The 8,534-nt window shown below is 56.3% G+C and overlaps 1 long non-coding RNA gene across 1 annotated transcript in view; it reads left to right on the top strand.

Annotated features, from left to right (window-relative positions):
* The first annotated feature begins 3,418 nt into the window (after window positions 1-3,418).
* LOC107184692 overlaps window positions 3,419-8,534 on the top strand; it is a 12,672-nt gene continuing 7,556 nt past the window's right edge. Inside the window, exons 1-2 of the long non-coding RNA XR_001515592.1 lie at window positions 3,419-3,430; window positions 7,305-7,310. This is a non-coding gene — a long non-coding RNA (uncharacterized LOC107184692). The remainder of the gene's footprint in view (window positions 3,431-7,304; window positions 7,311-8,534) is intronic.

Below are 8,534 nucleotides of genomic sequence, written 5' to 3' on the forward strand. Positions count from 1 at the left end.
GGCCCCTGTGGTTTGCTCGTTAAACCAGCGGCAGACGCTGAAAGGAGCTCCCCTTCGCTTAGGGAGAAACTGTTAAAAACGAAATGAAATCATTGAAAGTGGCATCGAACAGCAACAACAAGCCCACTCACTGGAGGGTCCTTGATTTTCAACTATGAACTTTTTAATGAGAACATGTTAGAAAGAAGGACAGTGAAACGAATGAAAAACCATCTCCATCAAGACATGGTGGTCACAGGAGTCCCCTCGATGCTGTAGATGGAGGAGCACCCGCGTGAGTTCAGCTGCCTTGGAACCAAGCCTTCACTGCATGTGCCCTGACGGAATTGAACCCTGACCTCCTAGTTCATAGGTCGATGCTCAACCCCTGAGCCATGCTGGCCGGGCTGGGGATATGTTTTTATGTTATTTTTTTTTAGAGAGAGAAACATGGATTGGTTGTCTCCCACACTTGCCCCCACCAGGGATTGAATGCACAATATCTTGGTGTATAGGATGATGCCCAACCAACTGAGCCACCCAGCCAGGGAAACATCCTATATAATAAAAGGCTAATATGCAAATCGACTGAACTGTGTAACAACCGGTCACAATGATGCGCACTGACCACCAGGGGGCACTGACCACGCAGGAGCTGCCCCCTGGTGGTCAATGTGCTCCCACAGAGGGAGCGCCACTCAGCCAGAAGCTGGGCTCACAGCGGGCAAGCACAGCGGGGGTGGCAGGAGCCTCTCCAGCCTCTGTGGCAGTGCTAACAATGTCCGATTGTGGCTCAGGATCACTCCCGCAGGAGGCTGTGAAGGGGCGCAGGCCACGGTTAAGGGACCCCCTGAGTGCACGAATCTCATGCACCGGGCCTCTAGTGGTTTTATATTAAAGTGTTCAACATGAAATTTTATATTCATGGCCTGAAGAGGCAGCGGCTTTCTAATTGTGACATCACACAGATACACATCGCGCAATGGCGGTCTTCCTGTTGACGTCCTCGCTCGAGGTCTTTCAATATCTTCGGTCAGATGACTTATTCGTGTTCTCCGGGCAGAACAGTGTTCAGATGGATTGAAGGCAAGAACGTTAACAATGACAGATGTTCTTGTGCTGTTGTCTTCCTTCTTTTTAAAGACTTATTTTCTCAAAGAAAAAAATTAAACATCAATTTTTAAAAATAAGTGTTTGAGGGAGAAGCCCCCACCCGTAATGAGGGAAAAGCAGGCCTCTGTGTGGGTGGAATTGCGTTCCAGACGGCGTCCCAAACGCCATCCCTACTAGGGACGTTCCTGCCAGTTTCACATCTCAGAGGACGGAGAGCGGCTGATTTTAATAGAGTGAACTTTCAATGTCCCCTCCAAGCATCCCCTTCAAATACCACGCCATTGGCTCCGTCCCTTCCGGGGCTGATGGCTTAATCCCTTCCCACCAGGAAGCCACACGCCCGTGAAGTCACACTCCTGAAATGTGCGAATACAGATACAGACATTTTAAGAATCAAATATATGCTTTCAAAGGAGCTAAATCCCATTCGTTCCTAAGCATGGTTAAGGAAGCAGGCTTTTATGTATCTCACTGATAGGCGAGAGGAAGCTAAGTCGGCATCTAATTCCTTTCCGTCGGACAGAGAAGCGGAACATTCGCGGCTTTGTGAGCAGGCCAGCATTCTCTGGTCTGAGCCCAGGCTGCCAGTCAGCGCCGGACCCGCGTCTCCAAAGGGCCCGAGGTCTCCGGGCTCGTCTCCATCTCGCTCCAGAGTCTGAGGCGTGGAGCGTGTCTCTGTGACCTCAGGAGGCGGCGAAGAGAAAGCTGGTTTCTGTGCCCAGGGGCTGGGAGGTGAACCTCTGCGATGCGTCCCTGGGAAAGCGAGCGTCTGACCCTCTGCAGGGAGGGGAGCCGGGTCCTCTGCCGAGACCCCTGCAGCCGGAAACCCCTGGGTCCTCGCCATCGCCATCGAGGTGTGTGGCTTCTGCTCCTGGTTCCCCTCCCCCTCGCTCCCCAGGAAATGACACCTTAATGCCAAGTGCGTGTTCTCTGAGGGAGACCCCCAGGGAGACTGGGACAGGAGCACGTTGCGCTGACAGTGCGGGAGGCGAAGGCATTGCCTGCCTCCCTGGCTCAGGTCCCTGTGGTGCCCACACGTGCGATTCTGCACCTGCCAGAGGGAGGGGCGGAGGGTAGCCTGGGAGGGGCGCAGGCGCAGCGTGAGGGCTGAGCTCAGGCGTCGTTCGTGGCCACGGGCCCTGAGCTTCGTCCAAACGCTGCTCCAGATGTTGCTGTGTAGACTTTCTTTTTTTTAAGAATCTGCTTAAAAAAATATGTTTATTGATTTCAGAGAAGAAGGGAGAGGGAGAGAGAGAATCCCTGATCGGCTGCCTCCTGCACGCCCCACACTGGGATCGCAAGAGGCAGCCGATGGATGATTCTCTCTCTTCATCGATGTTTCTCTCTCTCTCCCTCTCCCTCTCTGAAATCAATACAAATACATTCAAAAGTCTTACGCTTATTGTTTTCTCTTAGAATCTCGACCTGCCTACCCCGTTAGGAGCATAGCCTAGATGAGGATTGGAGGTGGGACAGTCACAAGGCGTTTTCATGAGTTGGAGAGACACCAAGGCTTATCTCAGAGGCAGGGATGGGTTGGAGGCAGAATCAGGGGTTGTTTTTCTTTTTAATTTTTATAAAAATATTTTTATCGCCCTAACCGGTTTGGGTCAAGGGATAGAGCATCAGCCTGTGGACTGAAAGGTCCCAGGTTCGATTCCGGTCAAGGGCATGTACCTTGGTTGCGGGCACATCCCCAGTGGGGGGTGTGCAGGAGGCAGCTGATCGATGTTTCTCTCTCATCGATGTTTCTAACTCTCTATCCCCCTTTCTTCCTCTCTGTAGAAAGTCAATAAAATATATAAAACTATTTTTATTGCTTTCAGAGAGGAAGAGAGAGAAAGATGGAAACATCCATGATGAGAGAGAATCATGGATTGGCTGCCTCCTGCACAACCCTTAGTGGGGATTGAGCCTGTAACCCAGGCATATGCCCTGACCGGGAACTGAACTGTGACCTCCTGGTTCATAGGCCGATGCTCAGCCACTGAGCCATGCCGGCCGGGCAGGAGTTTTTGATGACACAGACGTGCGTGAGGGCGAGAAGGAGACGCACAGATGAGCCTCAGGTTTCCTGCGAGTGAGCCCGTGGGCGGCTGATCATGAAAAGGGGAAACGGTGGAAGACAATTTGGAGAGAAAGAGCAGGAACACCATCCGGTTTGGGACCGTGTTTGAGACGCCCCTGGCGTCCATGTCGCTGTGACACGGGCCTGGGTGCGTGCTCTGAACTGGGATTCCGTGTCGAAGATTCGCTCCCACACGAGCGGCTGGCTGTGTCCCCCGAACCCCAGGCTGTGTCTTCCCGTGGGTTTCACATCGGGTGAGGCTGATGCTGCGTCCTGAGCGGCTGGCGGTCAGTGGTGGTCCCTCGGCCCATCCCAAGCACCTTGGCTCCCTCCGCAGCCAGGAGCCTGTAACCCAGGCAAGAGGTGCTTGGGAGCAAGTGTTGCCCAGCTTATTAGGAGCTTTTAGTCAAACAGGGACATGGGTCAGGCCGTTCCTCGCATTGCCATGGAGAAGGCTGCGGTGGCCACGCCAGGCTCGCACGGAGGCCTGGCTGTTTAATCGGCGCTGACTTGGCCCGGGACGTGGAAACGGTCTATAAATAATGGATACACAAGCGGAGGGCAGGCCGGGAGTTATTTATGAGCCGCCTCGGCGATCAATCTCATAAACCTGTGTCTGAACAACTCGCCGTATTAGTCAATGTCAGAGAGAAATTAAATCACTTAGGCGATTAGAGGGCAAAGTGACTGAAATAGGTTGGAATTACGTAAAGTGAGCGAGGACCTGGATAAAGTTCATTCCCCAGTAACTACGGCGACAATATGACACAATACCGGGGGAATCATTTGCAAAACACATGCTTTGTCTTTAAAGAAATTGTTCACAATCTATAATGAGGCCGTGGAGATGGGGCCATTTCTCTCAGGTGTAAACCATGTCCAGGAAGGTTGTCTGACAGTAAGTCACACAACTGCACCCCCCAGGCCTCCTGCCTGCACACCAGTCTGTGCACCGCGCCCTGTGCGTGTGGTCTGTGTGCGCTCGTGCCTCACACGCACCGTGTCGGTGTGCACATGGCTCGCTGTCCACACATGTGCACTGGACACGGCTGTGATTGTGTGTGTGTGTGTGCGTGTGCTCACGCCTCACATGCACTGTGTCGGTGTGCACACAGCTCACTGTCCACACATGTGCACTGGACACGGCTGTGATTGTGTGTGTGTGTGTGTGTGTGTGTGTGTGTGTGTGTGGTCTGTGTGTGCCCGCACCTCACATGCACCGTGTCGGTGTGCACATGGCTCACTGTCCACACATGTGCACTGGACACGGCTGTGACTGCATGTGTGTGTGTTGGGGGGAAGGTGTGCAGGAAACATGATATCTTATTTGGGGAATGATGTTGTTAATAGTACTCAATGTGCCCATACTTCAATTTTAAATTCAAATGTATAAGTTTCAGTATTGATTGGACAAGAACATGAAGGTGGGAGGCAGTTTGCCGGGAAACTTTGGGCGACACTCAAGTCTTTGTGGGTACTTTCCTGATCCTTCTATCAGCCCACATGACAGGAAATCATGTAATATTCCCTCAATAATGTAGTGGGCCTCTGACCTTCTCAGTCCCGCTCGAGGGCGCCCTCACCTCCCTCCTAACTGTGCGCCCCAACGCTTATCTCTCATTTATCAAATTCCCTTTCGTGGGGAACGGACTCTGCCCTCCGCAGCTGGTGCGGGCCGCGTGCACTGTGACTCCTCAGGGCTCGGCGGCCGCGCGGGTGCGGTGGGGGAGCACCCTGGCTTGGAGAGCCTCATCCTCGGGGCTCCTCGTACGGGGACCGCGTTGTCAGCAGGGGCTGGACCATGCACATGGACGCTGGACGAGCCGAGGAACATGCTGGCCTATCTGAGAGGCCTGGGGCGTCCCCTGGACGGGAGCTGGGGGACCTCCCTGACTCTCTCAGTTGTAAATGTGAGCCTGGGGCCAGGTGGCTGTGCACTTTCTGAAAAGAAGCGAAGACCTAAAGCTGCACTGGTGAGAAGCAGGAGGCGCGAGGCACAGGGCCGGGCAATGGTGGGGCTACATTCCTTCCACGAGGGAGCGACACGCTGTAATCTCAGGGGAACAGGACGCGTGGCTGCTCCGGGCCCTATGCCTGCTGCGTCGGAGCCGAGCAAGAGGCCGGGCCAGCACCCCCCCTGCACAGCCTCCTCGGGGGAGCTGCGGCCTCGGAGTAGCCCCTGCTCCCGCGTGAAAGCTGATGGGAGGGGCATGTGCTGAACTACATGTTCTCAGACACGTATGCACACATGGCCCCCAGGGAGAGTCCTGTGTGAGGACGCTGCTTCCCAGGCATGCGGGCTCCTGCCTTCCACGACAGGAACCACCTCCGCTCCAATCATAGGGTGTTTCTCTGCAGTGAATCGCCCCCCGCCCCCCAGCTGCCCTGGAGGTGGGCTGACCCCGTGTGCGGCCCCAGCCACGGCCCATCACGGCCAGCGATTCCTGTAAGACACGCATGAGCCTGCAGGGCAGGTTCTCAAAGATGTTCCCGATGAGAGGGAGGGAGTGGGTTCCCAGACGCTACGGGTGTCGTGGACACGGAGGAGAAGGCTCGGGTTAAAGCAGATGGTCAGCGACACAGCTGCGGGGAGGGGTGTCCTCATGTCTGGGTGCCGGCGTGTTTCTCTGTTTCCCCTGGTGACCAGGGCTGTGGTGAGAAACAGAAGGCTGTGCCCTAACCTCTACGTGTCCACAGCAGCTCCCTGGTTGTGGACGTGGGAGACTCCCTGTGTGCTGGGGCTAGTCCGTGGTCAGGCAGTGGCTGACGAACGTCTTCTCCGCTGTGACCTGTGGTTTCCCCTCGGCGCAGGGCTTCGGGTAGAACACGCGTTTAGTCTTGTGAAGTTCACTATCGTTTTTCCTCTAATCAACTGGGCTCTTGGCGTCCAGGCTAGAACATTTTGCCGACTCCTAGGTCCCAGGTTCTCCCCCCAGGTTTGTGGAGTGACCTTTTGCAACTAAGTCCGCCATCCACTTCGGCTTAACTGTGTACGGCGTGAGGCCGGGGCGCATGCGCACAGAGACGGCCCAGAGCTGCCCCTGGCCCAGCATCCGTCATGGAAGCGATGGAGAGTGCCCTCTCCTCCATCGATTGCTTTTCACGTCGGAGGACAGTCCTGGGCGTGTCTGCGTGGAGGTATCGGTGCGTCTCCATTCTGCCCCCTTGACCTGCGGGCCGGCTCCTTGGTGACACCACAGGCTGATCTCCGTAGCCCCTCAGTAATACGGCCTGCAACACAGCAGCTGTGTTAGTCTTTAGTCCCATTTTATCCTTCTTTTTCAAAATTGTCTGAGCTCCTATAGCTCCTGTCTTCCTGTATATACTGTTGGGAAATCTCAGCTACGTTCTGGCCTGGCCACTGACTGTTAAACGTTCTGAATGAAAATATTCAGCGAAACAGATGACAGCACCCGCGGGAAGAGAAGGAGGCCGGGCAGAGGGGCTCGTGTCCACACGAGATTCTTGCTCCGGCTTCCGCACCTGGGGCGTGTCAGAGGGTCCTCCAGGTGACGCCACAGGCCGAGCCGGCCAATGGGATGTGGGTCTCAGGGACTCACACCAAGTCCAAGCCCAGCTCACTAGGGACTTCCTGTTGGGCCGTCCATGCCCTTTCCTGCTCCTGATTGGCTGGAGTAAGGCCAACCCCGTTGTTACGATTCGAGGAACCACATGTGGCAGGTGGAGCGCAGACCCACCAACCAGGAGTCACAGTTCGATTCCCAATCGGGCACATGTCCAGGTGGCGGCTCGGTCCCAGCAGGGGGCGTGCAGGAGGCAGCCGATCCGTGACTCTCTCTCCTCATTGATCTCTCTCTCTCTCCCTCCCCCTTCCTCTCTGAAATCAATAAATAGAGGAAAGAGAAAGCGCCTGATGGACAGAGCCCGGGCGCCGATCTCTGATGGAGCCAGGATGCTGTTCTCCAGGACTTTAAACCTCCCATTTAGCAGACAAACATTTCGTCTTCGTACTTAAGTGCAGGCATTCATCTTTTCCCAACCCACACGCAGGCCGCGGCCAAGTCCTCCAGGGTGAGCTCCCACACGAGCTTATAAATAAGTAATAGGGCTTGTTATCGATTAAGGACCGTGAATGGAGGGCCTGTCGCTGTGATGAAGAAACATTGGGCAGATCCAGCCCGAGTCTCTGGTCAGAGCGTTGGGAGTCTCAGTCAGTCTACCCCCCGTTCCCCGGAGAGACCGATCTGCAAGGAACGGCGACTGAGGCAGCTGAGAGCACAGCCCTCGCCGCCCAGACCTGTGTCCATGCCGCACGGTCAGAGGGACGGTGCTGCCTGGGCTTCGGGTGGACCTGGCCCCGCAGGCCCCGCGCTGGTCGGGTGGCGATTTCTGCGGTGCCGGTGCCTGGGGCGGTCATGGTGCAAAAGTGTCCAGGTCAGCACTGATGAATTTGGCAGTCATGTTTGTTCTAGAGAGAAACTGCACACCTGACTCCGAAGCAGGTACGGAGGGAGCACGGAGAGCCCTGAGGAGCGGCAGAGGTTGGGGCGGGCAGTTCCGGGCCAGGGCAGAGGAGGTTCTCCATCAAAAATGGAAGCTGACTGTGAACGCAAAGTGATTTCCCCTCTTTTGAAAGGAATGGAAGCCGTTCCTCTGTAACACATATGCCAGGGGGGATGGGGAAGGGATGGCATCCGTGTCAATAGGGATAGAAGTTTCAGGGGAGGAGGCCGCCCCTCCCAGTGGCACCTTGCTTCGCCCTGGCTCTGCCACCTTCATTGCGCTGCCTCCCTCTGAGACCCGTGGTCCGGTCCGTGCCGGCCTCCCTGTGAGACCCGTGGTCCGGTCCGTGCCGGCCTCCCTGTGAGACCCGTGGTTGGTCCGGGCCTCCCTGTGAGACGCATGGTCCGGTCCGTGCTGGTCCCCATGTGAGACCCGTGGTCCGGTCCGTGCTGGCCTCCCTGTGAGACCCGTGGTCCCGTTCGTGCCGGCCTCCCTGTGAGACGCATGGTCCGGTCCGTGCTGGTCCCCATGTGAGACCCATGGTCCAGTCCGTGCCGGCCTCCCTGTGAGACGCATGGTTGGTCCGGGCCTCGCAATGAGCACCAGCGACAGGGTGGGCTGGTTCTGTCCACCGGGCAGCCCTGTCCGCTCAGAGCCCACAGACCCTTCAGTTCGTATGGAAGTCCCTGTGCCCGGGGGCCAGCTCGACGCCCAGGTCCTGCTGAGGGAGAGAAGCAGGCGGGTCATTCTCTGCTTACTGGGGAGAGGAACACACTTGTGAAATCAGGGGCCTTCGGGGTGCCCACGTGACGTGCTAATCGCCTTGAGAGGAGCATCTCCGCAGAGGCCGCCTCTACAGAAACGGATGATGTAGAGGCCCCGGCTCCTCCCCGGCTCCTCCCCGGCTCCT

This window comes from Myotis davidii, unplaced genomic scaffold, assembly GCF_000327345.1.
Source record: "Myotis davidii unplaced genomic scaffold, ASM32734v1 scaffold807, whole genome shotgun sequence".
In the NCBI taxonomy this organism is placed as follows: Eukaryota; Metazoa; Chordata; class Mammalia; order Chiroptera; family Vespertilionidae; genus Myotis; species Myotis davidii.